The sequence below is a fragment of the Bos mutus genome, chromosome 1 (genome assembly GCF_027580195.1).
Source record: "Bos mutus isolate GX-2022 chromosome 1, NWIPB_WYAK_1.1, whole genome shotgun sequence".
In the NCBI taxonomy this organism is placed as follows: domain Eukaryota; kingdom Metazoa; phylum Chordata; class Mammalia; order Artiodactyla; family Bovidae; genus Bos; species Bos mutus.
Window position 1 is genome coordinate 75,939,331 of NC_091617.1, and position 9,601 is coordinate 75,948,931.

Genomic DNA, 9,601 nt, shown 5'->3' on the forward strand with positions numbered 1-9,601 from the left:
TTATGTTTTTTTCTCCTCCCCCTGGGCCTGCCCTATGTAAATTGGGCTAGCCAGGAAGGCTGCTTGTTTTGCCTGAAGTCCTCACTCTGTTCCTCGGCCCTTCCTTTGTTCTATTTTTGTGGGCTTTTCCCTTCCCATCCCTTCCCTTCCGCCATTCTGGACTCCTTTTTTCTATTCTAATTACCTAACACTGCCAATGCAGGAGACATAAGAGACACGGGTTCGATCTCTGGGTTGGGAAGATCCTTTGGAGTAGGAAATGGCAACCCACTCCAGTATTCTTTGCCTGGAAAATCCAATGGATGGAGGAATGTGATGAGCTACAGTCTATAGAGTTGCAAAGATTTGGACATGACTCAAGGATTTATTTAAACTAACTTTAAATACACACAAGGATTTATTTTAAACAATCAGTGGACCATTGCATGCTTACCTGATACCATATGAAATGCTTGTCACTTGTGACATGGCCAACAATATAGACTGATGTTACATTAGGAGAGTTAGATGAAGGGATGGGAATACCAGTCTCTTAAGGATACCAAAACATTACTGTGGTTCTTCTTTCTGGAGATAAGGGCTTTTAAAGGAGAGTTTGCAGTTGAAAGGAATATTTTGGTAAGCTGTGTAAGGAGCAACCAGTCAAGGAACACTCAGATAAGAATAGATGGTCACTAAAAAGGGTAAGTCTGTAACTACATGACTTCCATTTTGTTGTTTGAGGCTTAAGTGTTTGGGACTAAAACTAAACTACTTAAGGCAAGAGATTGTCTACTTTTTTACTATAATTCTGTTATCGTAAGGAGAGGATTCCATTGAGAATTGGTATATGCTCAGAACAGCCAATACTGGAATACTCCATGTGATTAAGCCTCCACTGTTTTTAGCCTGATTTTGGGTTTCCAAAGACACACTTTTTTCTTAGTTTCCTTCATTTTTGTTTTCTATGTTTTAGACAAGGTTTGCTGAGTCCTTCAGTTTTTTCTGTATTAACCAATTAGATTATGTTTTTTTATTTACTAACTTGAAGCTTTTCCCTTTGCCAGTAAAATAAAGCCCCCCTCTGATTTCCTCCTCTAATCAATACTTCTTGCTACATAGTTTTAGAAAACAAAGGCACGGTATAATGTTGTTTCACTTTAGTAAAAGGAAAACAAACACTTGTAGCTAGAGTCTTTCCTCTCCTTCCCCTAACTCTCTAGCCTATATAGGCTTAGCTTTGCATACAAAAACTTAATTTAGAAAGTAGCAGAAATGTTTAAGGATTCCTACAACCCTCCTCAATTTTCTGCCAACATCCAAAATTTCCCCCAGCAAACTCAGGAAGACCCTAACGGGACACATCTATTTGGCTTCATTTTCCTTTATCTATGCAAAGGATGTATCACAAAACCATCCCCTTAACATCCAATTTCAATTGCAGTCCCTCCCTACTCAAGCATTGTTAACACATTTAATCCACAAGTTTTGTGGAAGCAGTCGAGTTTTTGTGAAGGAAACCTTATAGCACTTTGAATTTTTCAAAGGTCACCTAAACCCTGATTCAAATACAGATTATAGAAATTAAAGTTACAGTATTGTATTTGAACCATAGCAAATGCAGAGTGTGGATCTTGCATTTAGAGCCAGTTTAAAAGGACATTTTTCAGACAATTAGAACAAAATAGACATTGGGAAACGGATATTACTGAGTTGTTAATTGTTGATTTTGTTTGCTGGTGTTGTGGTCTTTATGAGTGAAATTATGTGATTTCTAAGATCTATTTTAAACAATCAAATAAATATTCTTATTTTCTTATTTAGCTCTGGAGACAGTCTCTCTGAATTTGAGCATATGTCCATTTTTCACTTATTATTACAACTTTTGCTTAGAGTATATTTTATTTTAAAAATATTACATTGATTAGACAATTGCATGCCAAAATTCAGCTACTCAAATTTGGATTTACCTATTTTTGATGTACACAAAAACATTTTTACTTATTTTTATTTTATTTTAAAATCAACTCAGTTTCAAACTTAAATGTATTTAAATAAAAACTTTAAATTGCATAAGTGGAAACATGCTTTTTCAAATCCACATAAAAATGAGTAGGTTGCTGTAAAATAAAAATATTTAATGTACCACCTAAAAATATTTCAAATACTATTGCTATTAAGTACAATATAAAATATTTTGAGAAAATAAATACATGTTGTGAAATTGGAAATAGACCATAGCAGGGACCCCAAAACAAAACAAAACTCATAATTTCCATCTGCAGAAATAAATATTCAAACAATTAGTGATTATTTTAAAAAGTTTATCAACTGTACTCAACTTAGTTAAGTAAATGAATATCAAAACAATGTATCATTTTTAACCATAAAAGTGGTAACAGTATTAAACATTGCAAATATCATGTGTTGTCAAGGCTGTGGGGAAATAAACATTTTTATATACCCCTGGGGAAGTATGAATTAGCATAACATTTCTTGGAGGCCAATTTGGCTATGTGTATCAAAAATGATAATACATATTTTCATGGATTTGGTACTTCTACACACAAGGCAATTTTATAGTTATAATCCTACAAGAAGGCAACGATGTTTTCAAAAGCATATTCATTGTCACTGTGCTTAATAATAGGAAAAATGGCAGCAACAATGGAGATGATTAAGGGAACAAATAATGGTACATATGAACAAAGAACAATGCAGCCATTAAAAAGAATGAGGTGATATGGAAAATGCTATTAAGGATGAAAAGTGAAAGTGAAAATCGCTCAGTCATGTCTGACTGTGATCCCATGTATCTACAGTCCATGGAATTCTCCAAGCCACAGTACTGGACTGGGTAGCCGTTCCCTTCTCCAGGGAATCTTCCCAACCCAGGGATTGAACCCAGATCTCCTGCATTGCAGGGAGATTGCAAGATTATTTACCATTTGAGCCACTAGGGAAGCCCAAGAATTCTAGAGTGGGTATCTTATCCCTTCTTTCTGAACCAGGAATCGAACCAGGGTCTTCTGAATTGCAGGCGGATTCTTTACCAGCTGAGATACCAGAAAGCTCGTCAATAAGTATAGTTAACTATTAATTTTATTTTTAAACAGAAGATAAAGAATAGCAGTATAGTGTATACATTTTCAAAGGATTTATATATGCCATAAATTTCAAATCTTTTCTTTGTAAGGATAGAAGAAATACATGATAGTTATATGTCTTGGGAGAGAGATGGTGGGGGAAAACCATAAATGTGGGTAAAAGAGACATTGTTTAATATTAATATTCTGTATTGTTAAGTTTTGAAAAATCTTACCCATGTATAATTTTTCTCTATGTTAACAGACACTCTTTGGGTGTGAGGATAATTGGTGTTTTTATTTGTCTGATGTTTTATTCTTTATTCTTTTCTGTTTTAAACAAATAAAGATTATTTCAATAAAAATTTTAAGTGAAAAATCACCAGTTTTTTTTTAATGGAAACATAGGGTAACCAATGTTGGATTATGTATTATATTGTTTTCCAAATATATCACTGATTATCAGGGGCCAAAATTATTCACTTGAAAGTATTTAGTAGCTGAAAGTTGCAGAAACTGTTCTAAGAATATATTTTTTTACAAATAATTCCCAGTTTATCTCCTTAAAATGAAACTGGAACTATTCTTTCCAGCATGAAGATGTGGAGATAAAGAAACAAAACCAAAAAGGTAAAGTAATTGAAAATAAAATTTAAAAAAATTTTATTAAAAAAAAAAAGATTGACGTGTAATGGAGAACATATGGTAAGAAGATTAAACTTATCTCTGTGATGAAGTCTGCCTTAATAAGACTTTTGCTCCATGTATACCTGTGATGGATTCATTTTTTTTATTTGGCAAAACTAATACAATTATGTAAAGTTTAAAATAAAATAAAAATTAAAAAAATAAAAATAAAAAGAAAGCTATGGTACATATACACAATGGAGTATTACTCAGCCATTAAAAAGAATACATTTGAATCAGTCCTAATGAGGTGGATGAAACTGGAGCCTATTATACAGAGTGAAGTAAGCCAGAAGGAAAAACACCAATACAGTATACTAACACATATATATGGAATTTAGAAAGATGGTAACAATAACCCTGTGTATGAGACAGCAAAAGAGACCCTGATGTATAGAACAGTCTTATGGACTCTGTGGGAGAGGGAGAGGATGGGAAGATTTGGGAGAATGGCATTGAAACATGTAAAATATTATGTATGAAACGAGATGCCAGTCCAGGTTCGATGCACGATACTGGATGCTTGGGGCTAGTGCACTGGGACGACCCAGAGGGATGGTATGGGGAGGGAGGAGGGAGGAGGGTTCAGGATGGGGAACACATGTATACCTGTGGCGGATTCATTTTGATATTTGGCAAAACTAATACAATTATGTAAAGTTTAAAAAAAAAAAAAAAAGACTTTGCTCCATAGATGATGCTTCAAAGAGGCTGACTGTTGAAGGGAAGCCAGGATAGTTACTGGCAGAGTAACACTAGCACCTTATGACCTTGGATTGTGTTTCTAACGAGTGCTTTTTAGCAAATATCTTCATCTTCATTTTCTTTCTTGAAAGGGGGAAAAATACTATTTTCCTAGGGTTTTCATTTTAAAGTAATTTGTGCATTTCAAAACCACCTTATCCCAATTATGTTCTGAGGTCATGGAATTACAATCTTTAGCACAATAGCTCCTCTCTCTTGATTCTGTTTCTTTGTACACATTTTTCTCTTTACAAGAAATTATTTCCCTGCTATTTCTTTTCTTTGAAAATGCCTGTCATCTTCCTTTATGCAACTGAAATTTCCCTCTTCTCTGAAGTTTTCCCTGACTCCAAAAGTAGAAGCAGGGGTCACTTTTCCCATGACATTTCAGTCACAGCGACATTATGCAATTATTTTATTGTACTCTAAAGTTTCATTTTTTTTATGCCTGTGTCCCCTCTATGCCTTAGGCAGCTTTAAAACATAGAGATGGTCTTTCAATAAAACTGCACAAATGTGTGCATGACTAATGGAAGGAACAATTCAATGAACAAATAATTGCATACATTGGATACAAATTAAGTAGTTTCTCCAGACTAGGGTATTATCATCATTCATTCACTCATTTACTCAAAAATATGCATTAATGACCTACAATGCATCAGGCACAGTGCCGGGAATACAGCAGTACACAAAGTAGGAAGTGTTGTGCTTTTTCAGAATTTGCAAACTTGCAAGATTGAGATACATATCAGGAAACTGCACTCAAAGTGAAGGGCAATGCGGGTAATGAAAACAGAGCCCTTGGGTGTTGGGGAACCTAGTCTATTGGAAGTCAGGGAGGCCTCCCTGAAGAAGTGATGTGTTCCTGGAGACAGGAAGGATGACAGGGATAAGAACTGGAAAGGGAAAAGTGGTTCTAGAGCTGAGGCAAGACAAGCATGTGGCTTTTGAGGCAAAGGCTGAAGTGCAGTTTGATTGGATGGTGGTAAGATATCATGGCATCTAAGATATCATGGCATCTGGTCCCATCTGGCAAATAGATGGGGAAACAATGGAAACAGTGAGAGACTGTATTATTTGGGCTCCAAAATCACTGCAGATGGTGACTGCAGCCATGAAATTAAAAGATTTTTAATTGCTTTCTCCCTGGAAGAAAAGTTATCACCAACCTAGACAGCATATTAAAAGTGGAGACATTACTTTGCCAACAAAGGTCCATTTAGTCAAAGCTATGGTTTTTCCAGTAGCCATGTGTGGATGTGAGAGTTGGACTATAAAGAAAGCTGAACACTGAAGAATTGATGTTTTTGAACTGTGGTGTTGGAGAAGACTCTTGAGAGTCCCTTGGACTGCAAGGAGATCCAATCAGTTCATCGTAAAGGAAATCAGTCCTGAATATTCATTGGAAGGACTGATGCTGAGGCTGAAACTCCAATCCTTTGGCCACCTGATGTGAAGAACTGACTCATTTGAAAAGATCCTGATGCTGGGAAAGATTGAAGGCAGGAGGAGAAGGGGATGACTGAGGATGAGATGGTTGGATGGCATCACCGACTCAATGAACATGAGAGTGAGCAAACCCTGGGAGATGGTGAAATACAGGGAAGCCTGGCATGCTGCAGTCCATGGGGTCACAAAGAGTGGGACACGACTGAGCAACCGAACTGAAGAAAGGGAGAGAGTGTTCAAAGAATTAGGAGAGGTATCCAAGGACCAAGTTATGGCCAGCCTTTTAAAATCATGCTAAAATGTTTGTTATTTTATCCTAGAAACAATAGGAAGACCTGTAAGTAACATTATTGAATATGTATTTTTTAAAAGCTCCATCTGACTATAGTCTAAAGCATTGACAGGAGGAAGGGAAAGAGGAAGCTGACACAATCATCAAAGAGAGAAAAGATAATGAACTACATATAGATCATTATAATATCAGCATATCTGAAACGTTTAAAGTTTACAGTACTATAAACAAGGAAATTATATGGTGAAGGACATAATGAGACCTCTGTATAGTTGTATTGTCCAATCCCCCTGTGTGGAAATCATCTTTACTGTATCAAGAAAACACAACAGCTAGTTTACAAGAGCCCACACAGACCAAAGGCCTGTATCATTTACAGACCTTAAGCATTTAAGTATCATAATAATAATCACTATTATGGATTAAATTCTATGGATTACCATAGAATTAATGGTAATTTGTAGGTTGATAATGACACTTGAATATAAACAAATATTGAAAAACAATATTCATCACTTTTTGAACTATTAAAAGAAGGGTCATATCTTCTTACCTTTCCAGCAAAGACCTGACTTAATTATTAATGCCCCCCACTTTTACTTTATCTCACTAATAAACTAACTTTATTTTGTATTCATGAATTGGCAAATGAAGGGGAGGAATTTTAACCATTTATCCTGCCTTTTCAGAGTAACTCAAAGAAACTAAGGCTTATTTTACAAAAGAATTTTTACTACAGATGAAGATAGAATAGAATTAGAAAACCATCTTTCTACAAACTGTAAGCAATGTATTGACTCCAATAAAGATTATCAATTTAAAAACTATTATTTTAAACTTATTATTATTGTTGATCAAGAATAGAATATTTCTGTAATTTCTGAAATAACACCACAATAATCACTTGTATTTGTCACTAAAGGAAAAACACATACAACTGAAGAGTGGAGGAACCAGATAAGCATCACCCTGATCCAGTGGACAACTTTAGCATAATTATGTCTAAATCAACCAGATATTAGGTCTCCAAATACACTTCACATCACCTACAGTATGTTTTAGAAACTATTTAACTTGATTTTATCAAAGCATTTTGATTTAAATTTCAATTTGCTGGAGATACAAGGTATAGAAAAACAAGCTAAATAACCACCAGAGACAATCCAGAAGATAGAAAAAACTAGGAAAAAATGTTCAGCTTTTTTTTCTTTTAAGTAAATTAGGGAATGGTGAAAGAAAATGTAGCTTGATTAAAAGAGCCTTGAGTGGCATAACAACCAGAGGAAATGCAAATACTGATTTGCAGAAATCAGTAGTACAGTTGAGAAACTTGGGTAAATTTAAACATGGATTGGGTGGGTGTTAGATAAGATGAAAAGTTATTGCTATGAAAAGACAATGATAATTAATGGAGGACAATTTGATTAAAAAGCCACACATATGGAATGCACTCTTAAAAAAGAAATACATTATCTTTGTACATATATGCATAAACAGAATATCTGGAAGAATGTGCAGATGTTCAATAGGATTTTAGGAGTAGTGATATAGGCAGAGAGCATATGGTCCCACTATATTTTAGTAAGATAAAGTTTGGTTGTTTGTGCTTTCCAACTTTCTATTATACAATGCACACATATAACTTTGTTAATAACAAAAGGCTAATTTCAGTTTAAAATGTGATATTAAAGATTTTATAAATTTATAAATTTTTATTAAATCTTTTTGTTTATAAATTTTTTATTTTTCCATTTTATAATTTTTTATTTTTTCTTATCACAATTGACAGGACATGATTAAATTATAGTACTCAGATTGAGTGGGCTATTTTAATATTTCAATCTAATAACCAGATGTGTATATATTCTGGGCTTATATTATTTTTTCTTTCCAAGCATATTGATCTATCACTGTGTGAATTATCGCTTCTTCACAATTTGACATTTGCTTTGCTGTTCACTAGCTGCTTTATGGCACCCCACTCCAGTACTCTTGCCCGGAAAATCCCATGGATGGAGGAGCCTGGTGAACCGCAGTCCATGGGGTCGCTAAGAGTCGGACACAACTGAGCAACTTCACTTTCACTTTTCACTTTTATGCATTGGAGAAGGAAATGGCAACCCACTCCAGTGTTCTTGCCTGGAGAATCCCAGGGACGGGGGAGCCTGGTGGGCTGCCATTTACGGGGTGGCTCAGGGTCGGACACGACTGAAGCGACTTAGCAGCAGCAGCAGCAGTAGCAGCTGCTTTATTTGGGGATGCTTCATTGAATTACTATAGATTAGGAATAAAGATTCCCAAGGGAATTTTCAAAACATTACTAATGCTTTTCAGGATATGCAAATGGTTTTATTGAAAAAAAAATTCAAAGCAGTCAAAGATTTCAATTATCTCCATAATCTTCTGAAATATTTCCTCATAGAAATGAAAACTTTCAGGAGGGAAAATTTTGTATCTCTAAAATTTAATTAATCATTTAATTAATTTTACCCTGCCTTTTCACAGAAATACTTCAAGATACTTAATAGAATATACAAAATATGACAGACAATAAATCATAAAATAAATGTGGGAATAAAAAATTTAAATGCCAATGTTGAGTAAAAAACACAAAATAAATTTTAAAATGCTTAGAATAAAACCCATATAATTAATAAACATAATAATTAATTTTGCTAAATGTCAATTAAACAGTAGTTACATCCATGAAGTAAAAGTGAATCAATAAATCACTCTTAATTCTAAGATTAGACTAGTATTCTCCTGAGATATTGGTAAAGAGATGCTTGTGAAGTATGAACATCATTTTCAAGGATATATGAACAAGATGCTATTATCTCATTTTTACATTATTTAGCTTTTAAAATTGGAAACACTTCTTTTGAGGGCTTCAGAAATTCACAACTGTATTTCCATTTTCCAGAGAACTAATTTTCGGTTTGGTTTTATAATCTGTTAAGGTACTGCATGACTATTACTGCTAATCATGTGACTTTCAAGGAAACAGAAAAACTAAGGTAAAATTTTATAGCTTTAAAAAAACTCTTCAGTTTAAAAACTGAAGAATGGTTATATTATGTATGTGAATAAAATCCATTAGCAATCTTTCATTGATTTCTTTAAATGTATATATAACTCTGTTTTTTCAAAAAGCACATATTTTGTGAGGAAAATTGACTTTTTTTCAGTAGAGAATTGTGAGCCTTTATTGCTTTCAAGCAAAAAAAAATTATTACATTTTATCATATGTTGGCTCTTTTGCTGGGTACTGAGAATCCAGGGGTGAGAGGACACCCGAATCAGTGAATTCTAATATGGCTCATTCCTGAAAGGCATTGAGATGCGCAATCAATCAATACTA